The sequence below is a fragment of the Microcaecilia unicolor genome, chromosome 8 (assembly GCF_901765095.1).
Source record: "Microcaecilia unicolor chromosome 8, aMicUni1.1, whole genome shotgun sequence".
In the NCBI taxonomy this organism is placed as follows: domain Eukaryota; kingdom Metazoa; phylum Chordata; class Amphibia; order Gymnophiona; family Siphonopidae; genus Microcaecilia; species Microcaecilia unicolor.
Window position 1 is genome coordinate 7,359,125 of NC_044038.1, and position 26,221 is coordinate 7,385,345.

Genomic DNA, 26,221 nt, shown 5'->3' on the forward strand with positions numbered 1-26,221 from the left:
CGCTTTAGAAATGATAAGTAGTAGTGATACTCTCTCAAATCCTTTTTTGTGATATACTGTTTCTTTCACAACTTTGGGATGTGGGAGAGGGTCAGTGACCAATGGGAGAGTAAAAAAAAGGGGGGGTCATGCCTTAATCTCTCCAATGGTTATGTAGGGCACTTTTTTATGACTCGGTCATGATTGAAAGATGTCCAGACCAAAAAACTTTTATCCCTGGACATTTTTGCTTTGTTCTATTATGGCAGAAAAGCATTCAAGTTGTGGGAACACCCAAATTATGTCCCCTTGTGAGTTGGACGCACTGCAGATGAACAGCATAGAAAAATGTTTAAAAAGTGTGTTTCAAAAATAGCGAATTGGACAGGTTTGCAAGAAAAACTTTCATTTGCTGCTTTTTGGATGTTTTTCTGCTTGGAGGTTATCAATATCAATAGAGTGGACTAACACGGCTACCACACCTTTCTGCTTGGAAAAATGAGCCCCTTAGTGATACACTGAATATGCATGAATAATTTTAACATTATGGCCAGCACTAAAAACACAGACACAGTCAAACATTAACCCAGAAGTACTTAAACCTTTATGAAAACTGGATGTGGAAAAGGGCTGCAAAATGTTCTTTATTCAGAACTATCAGTGTGAACTCCGTCCACTTGTACTGTGTTTAATCATGTACCAGTTACTAAGCTGCTACAGTTAGAGTATTTAACTCTAAATGTCCACTAGAGGGAGACAAAGTTTAAACTAAAACCTGTGTGGTGGAAGAAGTGCTGCAAGCCAGACAAACCCCACAAATCCTTTCCCCTGTGGCAGAAAAGTAGAAATGGAAAGCCAGGAAGAATGTAGCTCTCCCCCCTCACTCGGGTTGAGGAGGGGGAGAGAGACTGAGAAGATAAGAAAAAAAAGAAAAAGGACTGGGGATCAGTGGAAGGAAAGAGGAAAGTGAGTGCAAGAGAAGGAGTAAGAAATGTCAATATGTTTGCCTGTTCCAGAAGCTTTAAATGGATAGTTATAATTCTGCACAGGGACACAAGGAAGGAAAGGCCAGTGCATCCCCACCTCACACAGAATGTTGCATGTGTTTCTATGCAATATGAACAAATTATTTGGATTTTGCTCCCACCTTTTTCAGTAGTAGCTCAAGGTGAGTTACATTCAGGAGGGCTCACAATCTAAGTTTGTACCTGAGGCAATGGAGGGTTAAGTGACTTGCCCAAGATCACAAGGAGCAGCAGTGGGATCTGAACCGGCCACCTCTGGATTGCAAGACCTGTGCTCTAACTACTAGGCCACTCCTCCACTAGCAACATTCCATCTAGAATCTCAAATAGTAGCAACATTCCAGAATCTGAAAAAGTGGCAACATTCCATATAGAATCTTCAATAGTAGCAACATTCCATAAATTTTATTTATTTAGATTTTGCTCAGACCTTTTTCAGTAGTAGCTTAAGGTGAGTTACATTCAGGTACACTGGATATTTCTCTGTCCCAGGAGGGCTCACAATCTAAGTTTGTACCTGAGGCAATGGAGGTTAAGTGACTTGCCCAAGATCACAAGGAGCAGCAGTGGGATCTGAACTGGCCACCTCTGGATTGCAAGACCTGTGCTCTAACCACTAGGCCACTCCACCAGTCAATGGTACATTTAACTCATAAATGTTTGCTCAGAAAGAGGGCTTAGACGATGATCTCTTCCTAGACACTTTCAATTTCAGACCATGAAGATGGTAATCAGTCTTTTCTATGTTTTATATACAAAAATAAATGTAAGAATCAAGGGATGTGCATGCAAACTGTATTTAAATGTCCATTAACCTATGAATCAACACTCTTACCAAAACAATTTGCACACATTAAAGTTTTAAGCATACATCAGAACAGGGGTGTGCAATCTGGGTCTTTGAGGACTGCAACCCAATTGGGTTGTCAGGATTTCTATTTTCATACAGTGAAGGCAATGCATGCAAATACATTGGAGAAATCCTGAAAACCTGACTGGATTGAGGTTGCCCATCCCACATTAAAACATCCAAAAATTGGGAGAAAAAGGCCAAAAATCTTAAAACTATAACTTTTTTTTTTTTACCCGGGCAGGTCTCTATCTTCTATAATAAAAAAAAGTGCTGTCTTTTATATTCATTGTCCTGGAACTGACAAATTTAGAAGTGGACACAACCAGAAAACGGAAGAACAGCAGCCCTCGTAGCCGTGCAGACAAAAGAGTCACAACAAAGGCGATGAAAGGAAGAGGGGGACAGGAAGTGATGTAAAAACCTGTGCGTTATTGAACATGCAGGAGTCGACACAGGCCTTCCTCAGGAGTAACTTAAAATTGGATGTACCTAATTGAAACTAGAGAAATGCAGGTATATTCAGGGTCTGAATCAAAGATTTATCGATCTGCCGCTGCAACTGCTCTGGCTCTTCTCTCGTGTCGCAAGACGCGACTCTCGAGCTAGAGTTGCAAATACTTCTGAAAGAATTTAGAAGTGGTCCATAGGCACCATCTCTGGATAATTGCTAAGGTTGCCCAGCATGATGTAGCATAACGTCCAAGAAGGTCCTGTGGCCGTCAACGTGGTGCTCTAGAACTGAGATGCAAAAGGTCTTCAACTATTGATCCATGATCATCTGGCTTTATCAACATCACCACAAAAGCCCTGTGAAAACGTACATTGAACCAACTTGAAACAGAAACACAGTCACAGAGTTAACATCACATCCTATAAAAGCAGAGAAAACTGGCGGTATTACCAGATACTGGAAGTTTCAGAACAGCAGGGGGCAGAGGCCCTTTCTAAAAGGCAAGCAGAGTTTGGAGAAGAGAGGAAAGGGTGCCCCCCCCCCTCCAAGTTATGTCATTCAGGACACAAAAATAGAAAAGGCAGCAGCATGTACACTACCCTGGCAAAATGGTGTGGTAGCAGCGTTGATCTACTTTTAAAGGTAATGATTAGAAATAGAACAAAATAAATTAAATGATACCTTTTTTTATTAGGCTGGCATTTTTCGATTAGCTTTCAAAGAAATATTTTTTGAAGTACCTGTTTTAAGTGCCATCAGTAAGGTTTACCTTTATTTATTTGTTGCATTTGTATCCCACATTTTCCCACCTATTTGCAGGCTCAATGTGGCTTACATTATTCCGTCATGGCAATCGCCATTCCAGAGTGAGAGATGTAAGTGGTATTACATGGAGAACATGACTAACAAAATAAAATTAAGCAAACGGGTATAAAGTGATCATGTTCGGAATAATAGATAAAGTGGTAACGCGTTGAAGTTCATATGAAGGATCGTTGCGGTAAGCCTTGTTGAAGAGGCAGGTTTTCAGCAATTTCCGAAAGTTGGTTAGGTCGCGCTGGTTTTTCACGTCAAGTGGTAATGCTTCTGATACATTTAATATCTCTATGGTATCCCCTTTCTCAGGTAGGTCTGCAATGGGCTTATTGAATTTGTGACCTTTCTGTGGCTGGGCTACCAACTTTGTGACATTAGCTTCAACAATGTGGTCCTGTCCAAGATTGCACCATTGTCATCCAACGTCAGAAGTATTGAACAAGAGACCACATAAGCTACCTGCAAGTTTATTTAAATTCACTTAATATGGATGTCCAAACTGTGCACAGGACTTTCTTTCTATGAATAGAAAACATTTATGGAGGAGGAAGGGGGAGGGGGGAGGAGAGGGTCCACATTGTAATGTCTAAGGCATGATTTATTTCTGATCCACTGCCCATCGCTGAAGCTCACAAAAAAAAAACGTGCCAAAGTACCTGACCTTTATCGATCAATTGCAACAGTACTGACAATTAAACCAGTCTCTTGGGCACACTGAATGCAATTTTTAAACCAACAGTTTTACTCCTCATTCTTTGTACTTTCAGGTCAATCTGAACCAGAGCTGGGGTCTGACTCCAGGAACCTCCATTGCATTTATTACCCACTCCCATTAACGTACGTGCTCTGGTCATAGTTCGGCATCGTGTGTCTTGAATTCACCCACTATGTATCATTCTTGGACAATGATTAGCGCCATACTATCACCCACATTTGCTACCGCCCCATGAGCAGAGCCCCCAAGTGTGTGAAACAATGCGCTCGCAGGCTCTGAACGCAGTCCCCCTGACCACCGCAATAAAAAAAAGCCCTGGTGGCCCAGTGGGTGTGAACATAAGCCCCCAATGTGGTGGTCTAGCGGCCCCCTTCCCCGCCCTACCCTCTACCCCACCTTGAAAATGAATGCTGGGCAGGGCTGGGCGCTGCCATTTTCAAGGTGGCACTGGAAGAGGAGGGTGTGTACTACTCCCTCCTCTGCCACTCAGGTACAGGGGGGTTGGGAAGGGAGTTGCTAAGGCCACCAGGTTGCGGAGGCTTGTGTTCACAGCCCATTGGGCCACCAGGGCTTTTTTTGGGGGGGGGGGTGCAAGGGGGATTAAGGGGCTGGATATCCACCAGCCAAAGTATATGTGGTTGCAGTTCTTCAGCTGGTGGGGGTTGGGGACCCCTCACCAGCCAAGATATGTACAGCAGCAGCAGTGGATGGGGAGTGGCTGGGTGGCAGACCAAAATGTACCCCCTCCCCACTTTGAACTCTGGCCCCCTCCCACCTCGAGGTCTGGCTACACCCCTGGTGCGATTCCTCAAGGGAGTCACTCATCCGTGTACCCTTTCTCTGCAATATTTGTCCTCAGTGGAGTCTTCAAGTGGTTCTTAAGGCTCTTCAGTCGGCCCCTTCGCTCAACAACTATCAAAAATCTTACTTTAAACGCAGTATTTCAAGTTGCCATTTCATAAGCACCGGAAGTTTCAGAGCTTCAAGTTCTGTCTTGCAGGGATCCCGTTCTCCACTTTTCTAACTCTGGAGTTTCCATACGGACAGTTCCATCCTTTTTGCCAAAGTTTGTATCTCCTTTTCATGTCAAGACTGCTTTCTTCCTTCCTTTTTACAGGGAGATCTATTCTGCAGAATACACGTCCCTGCGACTGTTGGATGTGAAGCGTGTCCCTATGCGCTATTTTACTGTTTCCCTTTTACTAGTTCTTATGCAACCACAAAATAGTATTTCAATGAACGCATGTTAGTCAAAATGAAAACTGGAAATCCTATATACTAGGTGCATTTTCTTTTAAAACACAATTGAATGACGTTCTGCCACCTTAGGTAATGAAATGTAATGTGCAGTGCCAAGGAGGGCCCATCAATCCAGTACTTTAAAGGGGATCCTACACCCAACTTGGCAGCTCTGAACATTTGACCAAAATCAATGATGGCCCCAGTGCTTTTGCCAACACCAGAATATTTCCCAGTTGAGGTCAGAGCATTGTTGCTATGCTGACAGACACTCCTGTCACTAGATACAAGGACAGTCTCCCAAAATAACAGGTGTGGCTTAGCCCAGTACATTTACACAAATAGATCAGTTGTACAGGGTTTGGCCCACAAGAAGGGCTCATTTGCCTCCTTGAAAAAGAGCAGGACCTGCCACTGTTCTGCTCAACCTCAGACAAGTAGCTTAGCTCAGCAGAGCACATTTCCAGAAGTGGGATGCATTCGGAAAATTTTCAAATAGAAGTAAAACTAAGCCCCAACGCCAGTCATCACAGGAAACAGCAAAAAAAAAAAAAAGTCATAGTAACATAGTAAATGACGGCAGATAAAGACCTGTACGGTCCATCCAGTCTGCCCATCAAGATAAAATCATTTTAATTATAGCACCTTAAAGAAGGAGGAACCTAAAAGAAATCAGTGACAGTGCAACCTACCTCACGCAAAGCCAGCCCTTTTAACAAGCTGCGGCATGGGGGCATGCGATGAAGCTGCAGTGCGGTAAATTTAAAACGAATCGGAGGAAAGTTTTCTCCACTCAACGCGTAGTTAAACTCTGGAATTCGCTGCCGGAAAAGGTGGTTAAGGCAGTTAACTTAGCGGACTTCAAAAAAAAGGGTTGGACGGCTTCCTGGGGGAAAAAGCCCTAGAATGTTATTGAATGGACGAGGGAATAATACAATATTTCTAGGATGGGCGGGAGAAATTGCTTGTTCTTTTGGCCGCTGTCGGAGACAGGTTGCTGGGCTCGATGGACCCTTGGTCTGTCCCAGCATGGCGATGCTTATGTACTTATAAGGATCCCTGCGGTGGTGTCAGCATGCGGGTTTGCCCACGGCTTTCTAAAAGGGCCCGAGTGCCTTGTGTTGTCAGAGCCTCTAGTGCAGATGGGTTGTCCATTAACTTCAGGAGTGGTTCCCGAAGGCAGAAGTTAAATAAATCAAGGAAGGGTACCAGAGGAAGTTCCATGCTCAGTGGAACAATTCAATTCACTCCATCCTCAATGGATTTTTTTTTTTTTTTTTTTTTTAATCTCTAGCTTTTTAATCAAATGTTTCCAACTATAAATCAAAATACAAACCATTTGAGAAACGAGCAAGAGTTTTTGCACTTGCACTCTCAAGCAGGGGCGTAGCCAGACAACAGATTTTGGATGGGCCTAGGCAAGAAGTGGGTGGGCACCAAGTGTTCTCCCCTCTCCCAACCACCACCAAAAAAATATCTCAGCTGGCGGGAAAACGCTTCTTTCCGGTATGCGCTGAAAAATGAGCATGCTCAGGTGCCAGTATCATGGAGAGTAGCGTTTTCGGGAAAGTCTTCAGCTGGCCGAGCTTGGGATCCCCACCAGCTACCACTAAACGTGTGCTACTGTTGGGTGGGCCTGAACCCTAAATGGGTGGGCCCAGGCCCACCCAGGCCCACCTGTGGCTCCGCCACTGCTCTCAAGACCCAAGGAAAATGCCAACATCAGCTATTGTTCAGCTCATTTATAAAATGTAAACAAAAAGAAAATAAAAATAAAGGCAGCCGTCTCACCCAGTGAGTTCAGTACTTCTAATTTAGCTGCATTAACACCATAATTTTCCCTCTAACACTTCACCGATTCTGCTCTAAATGAGTCCAAAACAGGGAGAGAGGCAGAACCTTTGGAGACCTGCAAGCCAGAATTTACTATTACCTGTATCATCGTGGCGGTCAGTACAGGGGAGGAATACTGACAACTGTTCTCCAGCCGACTCGGTCCTGCTTGTTGGTGAAAAGAGCAAAGGTTACTTACCTGGGAACAGGTGGCACCCTTTAATGACAATTATTGTATCAGTATGATATTTCATTCCTTTAGCCTTTTATGTATAATCTTATTTAACGTTATCTTATTGTTAATTTCAATCATAGTACTGCAGTTTCAGACAATGCCCAGGATCTTAAGTCTCCGCCACCCTAGTTGCAAAGGACTCAAATACAAATCAGTTCATGGATCCAGCTTCTCATATATAAGTACACAACTCTGGAATGCACTCCCAAAATCCGTGAAAACTACGCACGACCACCTCAACTTCCGGAAATCACTAAAGACTTACCTGTTCGAAAAGGCATATCCTAAGGACCCAAATTTGTTATGAACTTAATATAACATCCCTCTCTATGTTTCCCTAATGTATCTGTACATATCTATTTCATTTAAAATAACATCACTCTATATTTGTTTCTTCACCGGAGGAGGCTTTCGCCCCACGGCACTATGGAAGCCACATTGAGCCTGCAAATAGGTGGGATACAAATGTAACAAATAAATAAATATTACAGCTGATCAAGAAATTAATGTATTGCTAATTTTTTTTTCTTAAGTGAGGCAATTTGTTCACGTCAGCAATTTTTTTTTTTTTTGCTTTTTAAGAATATCCTGTCACAGTTCATGTATTTTCATTTGTAAGTTTCTTGTTAAGTTAAAATTCAGTAAAGTCCTATCCCCTCCCCAAGAGCTGTTTACTATAGCTTTAGAATGGAGATGAGGGACTGTGCATGCTCAGACTTTTACACTAACTTCTAAGCACTGTGTAGGTTCATCCTGGCACCAAAAGACATTACATCGGCAGTGGATTACAATTGTAGCAGAAGCCTTCTTTCATTCTTTCTGAGCTTAATATTCGTATATCTATATATCACAAGACTCCTGAAGAAGGCGTCTGTAGCGCCGAAACACGGCTGTGTCGCCTGTATATTTAAATAGATTGTTCCTAACCTACGTCGCCTACTAGTGTTGTTCAAGAGCCAACTCCTCCTACTCCCCCCTTTCCTCAGACCAGAAGACATTACCCACTTGTGCACTTTATCAATCCTGCCGAGAGCCAGACAACCTTTTCTACTGCCCGTGTCATCTTGGCAGCCAGCATAGGGGCACAGCCTTGGCAATTCTCCTCCCCCTTCTCTATACTGCCCAGATATGCTACAGCACGTGTCCACTGGGGTTCAGGAGCAGCTTTAGTAGACCTGTCCATGGAGTCCTTGGGACTGGACCTCACTGGCTCAATTTCCTGAAGAACGCCATCAGAATGTAGCCAAGAATGGCACATTGCAAGACCTACGGACGGTAGTTTCCAAGACAGATGATATGCTTAGAACAGTCAACTCAGATATACTCCTTCATCAACAGGGCATTATCTAAATTCAAGGACTTTGGAAACTAGACTGTCTTTCTAAACAGTTACAGATGATGAAACCTGAGGCTGTGGGAATTTCTGCTTTCAAGGATAGCCTTAATATCCATCATAGATTACAATTACTATTCAGTCTGGTAATCTGAGGAACATTAAGAAATTTAAGCTTATTCATGCTATCAATAGAAATCAAACAAAATAAAACATGGAAAGAAAATAAGATGATACCTTTTTTATTGGACATAACTTAATACATTTCTTGATTAGCTTTCGAAGGTTGCCCTTCTTCCTCAGATCGGAAATAAGCAAATGTGCTAGCTGACAGTGTATATAAGTGAAAACATTCAAGCATTACTATGACAGTAAAATAGATACCATTGGAGATTCTACATGGAATGTTGCTACTATTGGAGATTCTACATGGAATGTTGCTATTCCACTAGCAACATTCCATGTAGAAGGCTGCGCAGGCTTCTGTTTCTGTGAGTCTGACGTCCTGCACATACGTGCAGGACGTCAGACTCACAGAAGCAGAAGCCTGCGCGGCCACATTGGTGATCTACAAGGGCCGACTTCTACATGGAATGTTGCTAGTGGAATAGCAACATTCCATGTAGAATCTATAGAAATCAAACAAAATAAAACATGGAAAAGAAAATAAGATGATACCTTTTTTATTGGACATAACTTAATACATTTCTTGATTAGCTTTCGAAGGTTGCCCTTCTTCGTCAATAGCCCTGTTGGACTATCAATGAAATGCTTGGATGTTTTACTTATATATACTGTCATCTACCACATTTGTTTATTTGCCATCTGAGGAAGAAGGGCAACCTTCGAAAGCTAATCAAGAAATGTATTAAGTTATGTCCAATAAAAAAAGGTATCATCTTATTTTCTTTTCCATGTTTTATTTTGTTTGATTTCTATTGATAACCTTAAGAGTGGACTAACACGGCTACCACACTCCTCTAGCTTATTCATGCTAAATTGAATGGGCTATGTCGGCACTAGCATGGCTTAGTAAACAGGGGGGTTAGATTGGTATCCTACTAGCTCCTTAACTAGGGTGCTGTCCACCATACTTCTACCACCATTTTTCAACCAAAACCCAGCTACAAAAGGCAGTCTGTAAAGCACATGCTTCAGTTGCTTATGATAAGATTTTAAAAAACCAAAGTGTATTATACCAATGCAATACGTGTATTTTTTTCTAAATCTGTTTCCTTCCGACATCTTCCAATTCTGAATATTCTTAAACTCTAGAATCCGTTGCCAGAGAATGTAGTAAAAGCGGTTAGCTTAGCAGGGTTTTAAAAAGGTTTGAATGGCTTCCTAAAGTTCATAGACCATTATTAAAACGGAAAATCCACTGCTTATTTCTAGAATAAGCAGCATAAAATGTATTGTACTGCTTTGGAATCTTGCCAGGTACTTGTGACCTGGATTGGTCACAGTTGGAAACAGGATGGCTTGATGGACCTTCAGTCTGTGCCAGTATGGCAATACATATGTAGAGTACCTGGACCTCAAAGTCTGAAGCAGCATTAGAACATGGCTGCTACATGTATGCAGTCTAATTTTGTATCTCCTCTGGAGGCAAAAAAAAAAATTTAAATAAGTTACTTCACATCCCCACTCACCTTCTCTCTTCCTGTCTAATTTTCTGACTACTGCTAAGTCCCAACAGGGCACCTCTACTTTAGAAGCTACCAGAAACCTCAAGATAAATACTAGTAAGGTAGAAGAATATTTGGAAAAAAATACTTTTCCTGCCTGAGGGTGCAGGGGAGGGTGCAGGCTACTACATAAGAGAACTATGATGAAATGTTGGTTTGAGAATAGCCAGGATCCCTGTGGTCTGGCACAGCCCCAGCAGCTCAATGGTTGTGGACCCAACTGGAAATTCAATGTTACAAAATGAAGTGTTAATCGATGCTTAGCCTAATTAGCTGCTAACAGCATTCAAGTATGAAAAATGTATGCTTCTTTCCTGATGGAGAACCCGTCACGAAGAACTCTGTAAGAAAAGGTATTTGAATTTACATCTATAATGTACCAAAAAAAAAAAAAATGAACCCAGGAGCATAGCTGTATGGATTACTCGTCTTATCTACTAGTAAATACCTTAAATCTCGACAACTAATGACATGAATGCAGATTATCTTTATAAATATGACAACAAAAGAAGCCACATTGGATACTACATAGCAGCTTGTTAGCAACCCAAAGATCTGCCAATAAAAACTGGAACGGAGATTCTATTTAGCCTTCATGTTGGTTCTCAATTTAGAAAAATATACATAGTAAATATGCCTCTCAAGGTGAAATTGCATTTCCTTTCCTTGATTTCTGCTAGACCAGTCCAGACCAATGAGTTACGCCCTAATACCAGCAAATGGAGGCAGAGAAGCTGAAGATTCCACTAACAGCACCAGTACAGCAGGTGGGGGAAGAGAGGTTGGAGGTTGGGAGGCGAGGATAGTGGAGGGCAGATTTATACGGTCTGTGCCAGAGCCGGAGATGGGAGGCGGGGACTGGTGGTTGGGAGGCGGGAAATACTGCTGGGCAGACTTGTACGGTCTGTGCCCTGAAAAAGGCAGGTACAAATCAAGGCAAGGTATACACATATGAGTTTGTCTTGTTGGGCAGACTGGATGGACCGTGCAGGTCTTTTTCTGCCGTCATCTACTATGTTACCTCGGTTTTCGTTGACTTCGGTTATCGTCTGTTTCGGTTTTCGTTGATTTTTTCCCGCGAGAAATTTGTCTCAGATTTCGTCAGCGTGTTCACGTGACCTCGCTGCTAATTTTGCGAAAATGCATTCTCCTGCTCAGTGTGGCGTTGTTTCTCGATGTGTGAGCATCACCCCGCGCGTCTAGCCAAACAATTCCATTGCTTTCCAGTGTTTTTGTGCTTTTTTTTTTTTTTATTCATATGGAAATAATTGCCTCGCCGATTGTTTTTGGACGGATTATCGACGAAAACCGAGGTATCACTGTATAAGGGCATGGTGCAGCTTGAATGTGCCGGTCTGCTAAGACCAAAGCTAAGAGTCAGGGACAGAATTACTAGACAAGCTACAGCTTATAGCCTCACGCTTCACTTGCATGGAAAACTACTAAACCTAAAATTCCTACTTAAAATAAGGTTACAGCCTAGAGATCACAATACACGTAATAGCAGCCAACCCCCCCCCCCCCCCCCCCCACCCACAAATTGGAAAGAGTAAAACAAACTCTCACCAGGGAACCTCTGCAGAACATAAATAATTCTGAATTGAGTGTCAGACAGCTGCATACATGTAGAAGCTTACATCCTGGAGATAAATGTGTGGCTGCACAGATGGTATCAAGGAGAGAATAATCCACCTAAGTGGATGAACACTAACTCCCACGTAAATATAACAGCACAGAGAGAGTGGGAAGTGGACCAATGACTCCAGGAGAACGTGAGATAAGATTGAAATCTTATCTCCCGTTCTCCTGGAGTCATTGGTCCACTTCCCACTCTCTCTGTGCTGCAGATGGTATCAAGAACATTTCCAAGATCATCTGCTGTGCAGATGGTGTCCATCAAAGGAGGAAGGAAGTTCTTCTGCATCAGACTGACTAACCTACTGAAGAGGCTTTAAACTAAAATTATTGGGGAAGGGTCAAAGCCCCAAGGTAATTAAAATCCTTCAGACAGGTAAAAAAAAACAAAAAACAACAAACCTTTATAGAAATGGGAAAAGCAGACAATGTCTGGAGAACTTGGATACCAATGCCAGTAAGAAGGGGAATAAAGCTCTGGATCTGAAGGCTATGATAGAAGCCAACTTGGATTTAGTGTTGGTCATGGAGACCTATGACTGGGATATAAACATCAGATAAGAGTAACGAAGAGAATCTATTACTCTAATTTGGTTGGTTTAGATTGTAAAGACTTGAAGCTTTTTTTTTCCTCTTATAAAACCACAAGATCTTCTGTTTCTACTGTGGCACAACCTTTTGCAAGTGATCTTGCTTTCTAGTTTTCTAATAAAATTGATGAGATCTTTCAATCATTTAATGATTCATTGGGTTTTGTTCAATGCTGGGAAGGGAATAGTGGTGATATTAGATACCACCAGCTCTGCCACCCAATCTCAGCTAAGCTCCTGAGGATCCATTTCTTCTGAACTTCATAAGATACTTCAGGAGACCATATCCTATCAACTGGAATGTCTCCTGAAGTATCTTATGACGTTCAGAAGAAATGGATCCTCAGGAGCTTAGCCGAGATTGGGTGGCAGAGCTGGTGGTGGGAGGCGGGGCTAGTGGTTGGGAGGCGGGGATAGTGCTGGGCAGACTTATACGGTCTGTGCCAGAGCCGGTGGTTGGGCGGCGGGGATAGTGTTGGGCAGACTTATACGGTCTATGCCAGAGCCGGTGGTGGGAGGCGGGGCTGGTGGTTGGGAGGCAGGGATAGTGCTGGGCAGACTTGTACGGTCTGTGCCCTGAAAATGACAGTTACAAATCAAGGTAAGATATACACAAAAAGTAGCACATATGAGTTTGTCTTGTTGGGCAGACTGGATGGACCGTGCAGGTCTTTTTCTGCCGTCATCTACTATGTTACTATGTACAGCCTGTGGTGAAAAGACTTTGTTCATTAGGTAAATGCCAGGCTAATCTTTTTTCTTATCTCCCTACTCAAGTAGTAGATTGGTTGATTCATTTTATAAATTTGACTTAAGTGCTGGTTGGTTTTCCATCTCTTTTGGAGATGTTTTGACTCCATCCCTAAAGCTGAAGGACTTAAGAGCCAGTTTTGTTTTGGGTTTTTTTTTGGAGGGGGGTTGTTGTTGTTTTGCAACTAAGTCGATGGAATTTTTAACTGGTTCTCAGTTATCAGATTATAATGTACTTTGACCTTCTCAACACGGATTTAAAAGTTCACAGTACAGAGACTCTCCTGGTTATATTATCTTCAGAGGTTGCTGCAATTTGATATTTCAGCAGCATTCAATACAGTGGAACATGATCTTTTGTCAGCCAAATTATGGTTTAACGGGTTCTTAAGTAAAGAGGTGTGGTAGCTGTGTTAGTCTACTCTTAAAGGTTATCAATAGAAATCAAACAAAATAAAACATGGAAAATAAGATGATACCTTTTTTATTGGACATAACAATACATTTCTTGATTAGCTTTCGAAGGTTGCCCTTCTTCGTCAGATCGGAAATAAGCAAATGTGCTAGCTGACAGTGTATATAAGTGAAAACATTCAAGCATTACTATGACAGTAAAATAGATACCATTGGAGATTCTACATGGAATGTTGCTACTACTGGAGATTCTACATGGAATGTTGCTGCTATTGGAGATTCTACATGGAATGTTGCTACTATTGGAGATTCTACATGGAATGTTGCTATTTCACTAGCAACATTCCATGTAGAAGGCTGCGCAGGCTTCTGTTTCTGTGAGTCTGACGTCCTGCACGTACGTGCAGGACGTCAGACTCACAGAAGCAGAAGCCTGCGCGGCCACATTGGTGATCTACAAGGGCCGACTTCTACATGGAATGTTGCTAGTGGAATAGCAACATTCCATGTAGAATCTATAGAAATCAAACAAAATAAAACATGGAAAAGAAAATAAGATGATATCTTTTTTATTGGACATAACTTAATACATTTCTTGATTAGCTTTCGAAGGTTGCCCTTCTTCGTCAGATCGGAAATAAGCAAATGTGCTAGCTGACAGTGTATATAAGTGAAAACATTCAAGCATTACTATGACAGTAAAATAGATACCATTGGAGATTCTACATGGAATGTTGCTACTACTGGAGATTCTACATGGAATGTTGCTGCTATTGGAGATTCTACATGGAATGTTGCTACTATTGGAGATTCTACATGGAATGTTGCTATTTCACTAGCAACATTCCATGTAGAAGGCTGCGCAGGCTTCTGTTTCTGTGAGTCTGACGTCCTGCACGTACGTGCAGGACGTCAGACTCACAGAAGCAGAAGCCTGCGCGGCCACATTGGTGATCTACAAGGGCCGACTTCTACATGGAATGTTGCTAGTGGAATAGCAACATTCCATGTAGAATCTATAGAAATCAAACAAAATAAAACATGGAAAAGAAAATAAGATGATATCTTTTTTATTGGACATAACTTAATACATTTCTTGATTAGCTTTCGAAGGTTGCCCTTCTTCGTCAGATCGGAAATAAGCAAATGTGCTAGCTGACAGTGTATATAAGTGAAAACCTTCAAGCATTACTATGACAGTAAAATAGATACCATTGGAGATTCTACATGGAATGTTGCTACTATTGGAGATTCTACATGGAATGTTGCTATTCCACTAGCAACATTCCATGTAGAAGGCTGCGCAGGCTTCTGTTTCTGTGAGTCTGACGTCCTGCACGTACGTGCAGGACGTCAGACTCACAGAAGCAGAAGCCTGCGCGGCCACATTGGTGATCTACAAGGGCCGACTTCTACATGGAATGTTGCTAGTGGAATAGCAACGTTCCATGTAGAATCTATAGAAATCAAACAAAATAAAACATGGAAAAGAAAATAAGATGATACCTTTTTTATTGGACATAACTTAATACATTTCTTGATTAGCTTTCGAAGGTTGTCAGATCGGAAATAAGCAAATGTGCTAGCTGACAGTGTATATAAGTGAAAACATTCAAGCATTACTATGACAGTCTGACAGGGTGGGAGGATGGGGGTGGGTAGGAGGTATGCATGGGGACATCAAAGCATATCATTGATATTCTAACAGGATGGGTGTGGATAGGTGAGGGGAGGGTGATCAACAGAGACATACAGCTTTATGGTTTATAATGGGCTAAGAACCCCAGATCCTTGTTAAGTCCTTTCTGTTGGGTGTCAAAATATTCAATCATTCTGACTTCAAAGGTCTTACGTTCTTGTATTGTTTTAAAGTTACCTTTCAGGATTCTTAAGAAATAGACAATACCAAATATGGTTTTCCCTCTTCTTTTTGGAAATCCCCACATGATGTCCCTCAGGGGTCACCAGTTTCTCCTCTTTTATATAATATTTACACGAGTTTGTTAGGTTTTAATACTCTAGAATTGGAAGAATTTATTCTTATGATGTAGCTTCTTTGATAAGAAATAAGCTAATGTGGTATCTGTTTCAATGTCAGTACCTATTAAATATGGAACATCTCTGAAAGTGGATATCTAGGGTATTAGGGGTATTACTCGATGTGTCTCAGCGTAGGGAACCGCAAGTTAATGCTATAGGTTAAAAAAATAAAAAGCAAACCTAATGAGCAGTTGTGACCTGTTCAGTCTTATTTTCTCAAGATCACTTTAGCAAACTCATTCAGTTAACTGTTTTATCTCAATTAGATTATTGTAACTATGTAGGAACTTCATCAAAATTGATGTCTAGATTACAGTTAAGTCAAAATACTGCCACCAAGAAAACGAAGAACTCTTAAGTATGATCATGCTTTCCATTGTTGATAGAGCTTCACCAATTGCCCGTTGAGGCTTGCATTGTGTTTAAGCTCTGTTTAGCTTTTAAAATGTTACATGGGTTTGCGCCAGCTTTTTAACCAATTCATTTTCTGGGTAATGCTAATAGCTGTCATAATGTCGACCACCATTCTTCTAGCATTTCCTTCCATGAAAGGAGCGAGTTAAATCTGTGAAAGTATGGAATTCTTTGCCTTTAAATATTCAGGCTGCTCTCTAGTTATATTGATTTTTGAAAGATGCTGAAATTTTATTCCACAAATCCTATTTTTTGTAATTGTGTACTGTAATATTGTATTTGATGCTGTATTTAGCTGTTTGTTACCCACCCCTTGAACCTGCTTGTCAGGGATATGTCAGGCTATAAGCACTGAACATTACCAGTTTATAATCTGTTCAGGAAGCACGGGGTGGAAGAAAAAAAGGGCAGGTCTGCATCAACAGTATATTATATTAAATTTTAATAAACAAACTTAAGGTAATGAAGAGGCACTATGGGTTAAGAGCAAATGGACAATGAATTTGCACAAGCGTGATATACAGGCCTCCCTCAAAGCAAGAAGAAATGGACCAATATTTAACTGAAGACACTCACAATATAGAATCACTACCCTTTCATTGCTAATAGGTGAATTCAATATGCCAGATGTTGGACTGGGGAATCCCCATTGTAGGGTCATCTAGAAGATCTTGGATTCTCTACAGGGAGAACTGTTCCAGCAGTTAGTAATGGAACCCAACTGGGGAAAATGTTTCTGATGTTATAGTGGGTGACCAATTGGTATGTAACGATTCACCAGATGGTCTGGTTCTATATTAATGCATGCACAAAGGTGGGGCTTTTCAAAATTGAATGTTCCAGACCAGTGTTTCCCAAGGCAGTCCCGAGTACTCCCTTGCCAATCAGGTTTTCAGGATAACCACAATGAATATGCATGAGATTGATTTGCATGCACTGCCTCCATTTGTACATAAGTACGTACGTGTTGTCATACTGGGACAGACTGAAGATCCATCAAGCCCAGCATTCTGTTTCCAACAGTGGCCAATCCAGGTTATAAGTACCTGGCAAGATCCCAGAACAGTACATTTTATGCTGCTTATCCTAGAGATAAGGTGGATTTTCCCCAAGTCCATCTTAATAATGGTGTATGGACTTTTCTTTTAGGAAGCTATCCAAACCTTTTTAAACCCTGCTCAGCTAACTGCTTTTACCACATTCTCTGGCACATTCAAGAGTTTAATTACATGTTGAGTGAATAAATATTTTCTCTGATTTGTTTTAAATGTACTATTTTGTAGCTTCATTGCATGCCCCCTAGTCCTAGTATTTTTGGAAAGAGTAAACAAGCGATTCACATCTACCTGTTCCACTCCACTCATTATTTTATAGACTTCTATCATACCTCCCCCCTCAGCCATCTTTTCTCCAAGCTGAAGAGCCCTAGTCGCTTTAGTCTTTCCTGATAGGGAAGTCGTCCCATCCCCTTTATCATTTTTGTTGCCCTTCTCTGTACCTTTCATGCAGAATCTTTCAGGCATATTCATTATGGATATCCTGAAAACCTGTCAAAACCTTCAAACAAGGTGGCAATGACAGAAGCCAAGCAACCTCTCTCAGGCATTGCTTTTCAAAGGCCAAGTTGCAAGCCAGAAGGTATTTGGATTCTCCATGAGAATCAGACCTTGCTGAAGGTGGGCAAAGCCTCTCTGCTACAGAACTGGGGAATCTACCAAGAAGTGAACCAGATCTAGGTATTATTATTATTACATTTGTACCCCGCGCTTTCCCACTCAAAGCAGGTTCAATGTGGCTTACATAGTAATAGGGATTACAGGATATTGGATGATGAAGGATCATCAAGAATGATGAAGAAATTTTAAGCTATCAGGATTAACAGAAAAGAAGCATTGCAGTCTTGTATGAGACCCAACAGATGGGCAGCCACAAGGGAAAAATATAGAGTCTGACATCTTGGCCAAGGCTGCACTAGTGTACCCAGGCCTGCCTCTCCCCGTTCCTTCCTTTGACTGAAAAAGGGAGCACTTAAAATTCCAGTGGGTCACTACCAAGTTGAACGTTGGAGCACACCACCATTTTGCTAACCAGCAGAAGGTTATAGGGCTCAGCTCCCATCCCCCCAGGCCCAAAAACTGCCTGCTGAGGAAGTTCACCTGGGCATTGTCCAGCCGTGTTTACTGCCAAGAGGGCTAAAAGATGAACCTCCCACCCAGGAACAAAGCTCGATCTCCAAGAATAGGGCTTCCCTGATTGTTCACATAAATATGCAGGGAAAAAGGAGCCAGTGGCCCTACTTATCCACTGTTTCTTGCAGGCTTCACATCTGGAAGGAAGCCAGCATTATGGGATCCCCAACAATGTTGGACTGTCCTTCAGAAAAGGCCCCGCCTTGGCAGGCAGGCTCAGGGAAGTGCTTGGAGCTGTTGTCTGCAGCACCTCTAAACAAGGAGAACGCTCTCTCCCCTTTTTTAAACAAATGTATTTCCCCTGGCCTTGCTGAGTTTAAAGGGGGTCTGGACAGATTTCTGAAGGAAAAGTCCATTGATCGTTATTAAATTTTGGTTTTTTTGCCAGGTTCTTGGGGCTTGGATTGGCCGCTGTCGGAGACAGAGTGCTGGGCTTGATGGACCTTTGGTCTTTTCCCAGCGTGGTGGTGCTTATGTGCTTATGATAAGGGAATACAGCTGAAACAGCTTGGCCTATTGGTCCTATGCTAGGTAACCACACAGCACAAAGTGCTGGGAGACTTCATTAGCTTTAAGATTCAGCTACTGGACCACAGCCTGTAAGTGGTCTGAGGAGTCGTGCTTAATACCGAAACTGCTGTGTTGCACCAATCCAACCTGCATGTACTGGAGGCAGAGAAATACTGGCAAAAGTGTTCCAGGCTGCACCACTCCTTATACCAGTGATGTCACTGGAATCTTCAGCTTCTCCGCCTCTTATCTGCTGACAGGACATAACCCATTGGTCTGGACTGGTCTAACGGTTAAGGAACAAGTGTTTGCACTTCCCAAGAAGTGCTACGGCATTATTCCCAGTATCCCTGTCAATCTTTTCTCAGCGTTTCCCCTCAAACATTTTGCATGTGGAAGGCAAGCCAGCCAGAGCGCTACTCTGAGTGTACTGTGCTAAAAATACTTTTCCCGACCATAATCAGCTTATACTTCCCTCCCTGTTTTCCAATGACATATCAAATGATTTGTACAGAACAGCAACAGGAAATTGTACCCAAAGCAGCGTCTAAAAACCATCTAGTGTCGATCTGTTCCCTGGAAGCAGAATTTACCCCCGTGATGTCATTCTGCTTCCAGCAATAAGAACAGCTTCAGCTAGGATAACCATGAAAATGAATCATTTATGTAATTTAAGTATTTATGAAATCTGAATACAATATGTCAGGAATCGCTTTTTGGAGATTACATGCCAAAGATTTATTATTAAAATAGAGATATACCAAGTTAGAGCTACCTTTTCCACGTCCTCACTCCACGGTTTGTGAAATACATGACCTGGAGAGTAAACTCAGCACAAACATTTTAAGTAAGATAAGGGACATTTAAAATATCAGAACATTTTCTTTTCCCCTACACCACCACCACCACCACGAACAGCACGTCTGAAGATTAAGGCAAGCATACTACTGGAATGAGGGATAGTTTTAATTGACCGGTACACATATACCATTCTTTTGTCTTTGCGGAGTGGGATGACAAAGAAAAATTAAAAGAAACGCGCTTTTCTCATGACATTTAACAAAAATGTACATAGAACATTATGATACAACAGTACAAATGATAAATTATATTATACAGAACACACCAACAGCCAGCAGAAGCCAATACAAAGAACATTTGAAATTTCATTTTAATATGTTTTAAAAAAAAGGTATTTTCTTGTGAAAATTGAGTGAAAAATAAATGTTATATTGCTTCGCAATTTAATTGTAATATACAGTACAGAGAAAGTAACAGCAAAAAAAAGGGGGGAATTGGGCAGAACATGGACATTACTATCTGCTAGTAGTGAGGCTCTGAAAGAAAAGATTACTCACCCACAGCCAGTCCCCCACTTGCACGGTGCTTTCTGGGCAGTTCAGCTGATTCAATAAGTGACCATTTGAGAAAATGAAACTGATATATCAAATCTTTGGTCAATTTGACCAATAAGGCTTCTGTGTGTTATTATTTTACGCGAACACCATATATGGAGAAAAGGGGCCAGGGAGAAGGAGTTAGCCTATCAGAGCCCACGAATGACAAGATCCAAGCCAGCTCTTGAACCACTGAAAAATCTGGAGGTTTTGTTTATTTTGCCAAGAAATGTTCAGCTGGTGGAAACAGTCCTATCAGCTTGCCAAAATGTTCTCCCTTTCAAGTGACAGTTAACTGCTCGCCTCAGATGTTTTTAAGAATACGACCCACTATTGCTAACAGTTCTCAAACACATTTTCATCTGAAACGTGAAATCCGTGACGGCTGATTTACTCTTGTCATCCCAGGAAAGCAGCTGCATCATCGCACTGCAGAACTTACAAACTTTATAAGTAGTAGCAAAATCTTCCTTCCATCTTCATAGCTATGCCATTTCAGAAGAGCGTTGCAAGTTTTTGAAAGCTCCTTCGGTTTACTCGCTTTTATTTTGAGCTCAGTAAATCAGGTTGCGGCTGAGCTGATCCTTCCCCCCCCCCCCCAGGCTTGTACGCTTGCATTAACAACATTCCCTACAGCAGCTAAACATTGACAGGGACTTTAATAAAAAGTTACGGTGGTCTTTTACAAAGCAGCAGTAAGCCCAACGGGGGCTTACCGCTTGCTAAAACGGAAGTACGGCTGGGCTACCATACGCTGCACGGTTATCACCGGGTTAATGCGTAAGTGCTCCCTCCCCCAACCCCCCCCCCCCCCCCCCCCAGAAATGGGTGCAAGGCAAGTGCTTCACTTGCCGCATGGCCATTTCTTTAAAAAAAAAAAAAAGACCTGCCTTTTACCCGCTATGGTAAAAGGGGCCTCAGCGACTGTCAAAAACATGCACAGATGCCAGCGCAGGCCCCCTCTTGCCACAGCTTCGTAAAAGGACCCAGAAGGGAATAATACAGACGTGCACACCTATTTTTCCAAAAAGTGTAACAAAATTTTTAAAACTTAGATATACACACATACACACAAAACAAAAACTGTAAAAAAAATAAAAATAAAAAAAGATATACACACATGCATACACACACACAAAACAAAAACTGTAAAAAATAAAAATAAAAAAATACACACATACACACAAAACAAAAACTGTAAAAAAAATAAAAATAAAAAAATTAGATACACACACATGCATACACACACAAAACAAAAACTGTAAAAAAATAAAAAAAAATAAAAAAGATACACACACATACACACAAAACAAAACCTGTAAAAAAAAATAAAAATAAAAAAAAGATATACACATGCATACACACACACAAAACAAAAACTGTAAAAAATAAAAATAAAAAAAGATATACACACATGCATACACACACACAAAACAAAAACTGTAAAAAATAAAAATAAAAAAAGATATACACACATGCATACACACACACACAAGAAAAACCCAAGGAAGGTCAGTCTTCCACAGTGCAGTGACCAGAACCCTGTCCTAACTGTGCAGCTCCACTAATTAAGGAAAAGCGCCCAAATTCAACAAGCTACTGAAAGACTGCTTAAAATCGCTAGTAATGCTGCTCTAAGAATAAGATCCCAAACTATCCACAAAGCTTGAAAAACTAATTTCTGGATGCCCAGGAAGAGAGGCCAAGCAGTCAGCACAATGTACAAAACTTTAATTCTCCATTAATACAAAAATACTTGAGAGCAGTTAGTGAACGAGTATTTCTCTTTCTACTAACATTAATTAAGAAAAGAAACACAGGGTACTGGTCTGTTGTAACTGCACTTAAGTGTTTTTGTACTAACAGACAATCTGGCCTGCTGTCCTACACTCTTCTTGTTATGGTATTACTACAATTTCAACGATTCCTCCCACTGCTTGGCCATGGTTCATCAATTCTCAGCAGCTCGATTTATGGCTCCCTTCCACACCTCCAAGAACTCAAACAGTAATGCGATTGTGCTTTTGGAAAACGTAAAATGCAGCCTGTGATATAAGGTTTCCTAAAAGGCAGCCATGTTACTTTTCCCTAAAATGCTTTCAACTCTAAGACCTTCCTGAGCTCCTGCAAACTGTTCTAATCGGTGTGAAAAAAATATATACAAGTGTATATATACGAGAGGGAATCAAATAAGGTGACATTTTCAGTGTAGCATCAGAACAGTAGAAATTCATCTTATTTATTGACTCCCATTCACGTGTATGCTTTTTTTTATCGACGCACACACACATTTATATATATGGAACTTGGACTTGATATACCGCCTTTCTGTGGTTTTTGCAACTACATTCAAAGTGGTTTACATATATTCAGGTACTTATTTTGTGCCTGGGGCAATGGAGGGTTAAGTGACTTGCCCAGAGTCACAAGGAGCTGCAGTGGGAATTGAACCCAGTTCCCCAGGATAAAAAGTCCACTGCACTAACCACTAGGCTACTCCTCCACTAGCAACATTCCATGTAGAATCTCAAATAGGGAAAGGGAAATAGGACTTGATATAACACCTTTCCGTGGCTTTTGCAACTACGTTCAAAGCGGTTTACATATATTCAGGTACTTATTTTGTGCCTGGGGCAATGGAGGGTTAAGTGACTTGCCCAGAGTCACAGGGAGCTGCAGTGGGAATTGAACTTAGTTCCCCAGAATCAGAGTCCGCTGCACTAACCACTAGGCTACTCCTCCACTAGCAACATTCCATGTAGAAGCCTGCCCTTGCAGATCAGCAACGCAGCCGCGCAGGCTTCTGTTTCTGTGAGTCTGCTGTCCTGCACGTACGTGCAGGACGTCAGACTCACAGAAACAGAAGCCTTGCGCGGCCGCGTTGCTGATCCGCAAGGGAAGGCTTCTACATGGAATGTTGCTAGTGGAATAGCAACATTCCCTGTAGAATCTCCAACAGTAGCAACATTCCATGTAGAATCTCAAATAGGGAAAGGGAAATGGGACTTGATATACCGCCTTTCTGAGGTTTTTGCAACCGCATTCAAAGTGGTTTACATATATTCAGGTACTTATTTTGTACCAGGGGCAATGGAGGGTTAAGTGACTTACTCAGAGTCACAAGGAGCTGCAGTGGGAATCAAACTTAGTTCCCCAGGATCAAAGTCTACTGCACTAACCACTAGGCTACTCCTCCACTCATTCCACCAATAAGAGCCAACCTCATCAGTGATGTCACAATGGCTTGATTGCCCAATACAGTTCCCCAGGATCAAAGTCCACTGCACTAACCACTAGGCTACTCCTCCACTCATTCCACCAATAAGAGCCAACCCTCATCAGTGATGTCACAATGGCTTGATTGCCCAATACAGTTCCCCAGGATCAAAGTCCACTGCACTAACCACTAGGCTACTCCTCCACTCATTCCACCAATAAGAGCCAACCTCATCAGTGATGTCACAATGGCTCACTTCTGATATTGTGATGTCATAAGGGAAATGGGACTTGATATACCGCCTTTCTGAGGTTTTTGCAACTACATTCAAAGCGGTTTACATATATTCAGGTACTTATTTTGTACCAGGGGCAATGGAGGGTTAAGTGACTTGCCCAGAGTCACAAGGAGCTGCAGTGGGAATTGAACCCAGTTCCCCAGGATCAAAGTCCACTGCACTAACCACTAGGCTACTCCTCCACTCATTCCACCAATAAGAGCCAACCTCATCAGTGATGTCACAATGGCTCACTTCTGATATTGTGATGTCATAAGGGAAATGGGACTTGATATACTTTCTGAGGTTTTTGCAACTACATTCAAAGCGGTTTACATAGTATATTCAGGTACTTATTTTGTACCAGGGGCAATGGAGGGTTAAGTGACTTACTCAGAGTCACAAGGAGCTGCAGTGGGAATCAAACTTAGTTCCCCAGGATCAAAGTCCACTGCACTAACCACTAGGCTACTCCTCCACTCATTCCACCAATAAGAGCCAACCTCATCAGTGATGTCACAATGGCTCACTTCTGATATTGTGATGTCATAAGGGAAAGGGGGAAAGGGAAATGGGACTTGATATACCGCCTTTCTGAGGTTTTTGCAACCGCATTCAAAGTGGTTTACATATATTCAGGTACTTATTTTGTGCCTGGGGCAATGGAGGGTTAAGTGACTTGCCCAGAGTCACAGGGAGCTGCAGTGGGAATTGAACTTAGTTCCCCAGAATCAGAGTCCGCTGCACTAACCACTAGGCTACTCCTCCACTAGCAACATTCCATGTAGAAGCCTTCCCTTGCGGATCAGCAACGCGGCCGCGCAAGGCTTCTGTTTCTGTGAGTCTGACGTCCTGCACGTACGTGCAGGACAGCAGACTCACAGAAACAGAAGCCTGCGCGGCCGCGTTGCTGATCCGCAAGGGAAGGCTTCTACATGGAATGTTGCTAGTGGAATAGCAACATTCCCTGTAGAATCTCCAACAGTAGCAACATTCCATGTAGAATCTCAAATAGGGAAAGGGAAATAGGACTTGATATAACACCTTTCCGTGGCTTTTGCAACTACGTTCAAAGCGGTTTACATATATTCAGGTACTTATTTTGTGCCTGGGGCAATGGAGGGTTAAGTGACTTGCCCAGAGTCACAGGGAGCTGCAGTGGGAATTGAACTTAGTTCCCCAGAATCAGAGTCCGCTGCACTAACCACTAGGCTACTCCTCCACTAGCAACATTCCATGTAGAAGCCTGCCCTTGCGGATCAGCAACGCGGCCGCGCAGGCTTCTGTTTCTGTGAGTCTGCTGTCCTGCACGTACGTGCAGGACGTCAGACTCACAGAAACAGAAGCCTTGCGCGGCCGCGTTGCTGATCCGCAAGGGAAGGCTTCTACATGGAATGTTGCTAGTGGAATAGCAACATTCCCTGTAGAATCTCCAACAGTAGCAACATTCCATGTAGAATCTCAAATAGGGAAAGGGAAATGGGACTTGATATACTGCCTTTCTGTGGTTTTTGCAACTACATTCAAAGCAGTTTACATATATTCAGGTACTTATTTTGTACCAGGGGCAATGGAGGGTTAAGTGACTTGCCCAGAGTCACAAGGAGCTGCAATGGGAATCGAACTCAGTTCCTCAGGAACACTAGGCTACTCCACTATAAAACTTGAGATTTTTTTTTTTTTTGAACAGGGAAGTTATTTGCATTATATTTCTATTTTTTTAAAATAAGGAACAAATGGTCTCTCCCCCCATTCAGTTAAGTGGGACAAGCGCTTTTGATTCATTATTGTGGCAAGATGCAATAAATACATTTATTGCATCTTGCCACAATAATGAATCAAAAGCGCTTGTAATAAATCCAACCTGTCATCTGTAAGCTTGTCTTTTTAGTCTAAATGGATACACAACCGTACGAATGCATCACTAGTGTACGTTTGTACCTTATGCTAAATCTCAGTTAGCAGATTAGTATTTTTAACTCCTGTCTGTAAACTCCAGCATTAAGAGCAGGCAAATTATGGGCATCAAACAGCTGCACCTTGGGCAAGTGACTCCCTGCATCTGTAGCCACACACCACACATGCTGGCGTTCATGCTCTTTCCCTCTCCTGCCAGACCAAGGAAAAACTCAACCCACAAAAACATTTCACACAACGGTAGAATACTACTGTGACTTAACATATTTTAAAAAGCATCACGGGGAAAAGACTGAAGTACATTTCACTCACATATGCTGAAAGTTGCTTAAAAAAAAAAAAAAAAGGTCTATATACCTTTTACTGGGTTAACTCACTAAAGCAGAATTTCAGCACAGCAAATGGACAATGCATACACATGCTTCTTATATGGGTTGTACTACGGTACAACAGCATGACATTTAGATTCGATTATGCCCCTCCAGGTCTCGGCCAATCCCAGCGCGTTTAGCTGACCCCAGTGACAGCTAAACGCGCTGTAATTGGCTTAGAGAGACCTGGAGGAGGGGCGTAATCTAAAGGGACGTCCAAATAGTTTGATTTGGACGTCCTCGCACGTCCCGATTCTCTCCGGCGGTGGTCGTAAGAAAAACGCGTCCAAGAAGGACGCCCATCAAAAAATCTGTAGGAAAAAAAGTCCAGTG

General features: G+C 42.0%; 2 long non-coding RNA genes across 2 annotated transcripts; one reads left to right on the plus strand and one right to left on the minus strand.

Annotated features, from left to right (window-relative positions):
- The first annotated feature begins 750 nt into the window (after nucleotides 1–750).
- LOC115475883 lies at nucleotides 751–20,872 on the plus strand. Its single transcript, XR_003943117.1, has 3 exons — nucleotides 751–761; nucleotides 1,142–1,147; nucleotides 20,252–20,872. It is a non-coding gene; the product is annotated as an uncharacterized LOC115475883 (long non-coding RNA).
- A 4,451-nt stretch (nucleotides 20,873–25,323) lies between these two features.
- On the minus strand, nucleotides 25,324–25,981 carry LOC115476679. Its single transcript, XR_003943218.1, has 2 exons — nucleotides 25,411–25,981; nucleotides 25,324–25,373 (listed from the first exon to the last, which is right to left on the minus strand). It is a non-coding gene; the product is annotated as an uncharacterized LOC115476679 (long non-coding RNA).
- Nucleotides 25,982–26,221: the final 240 nt, after the last annotated feature.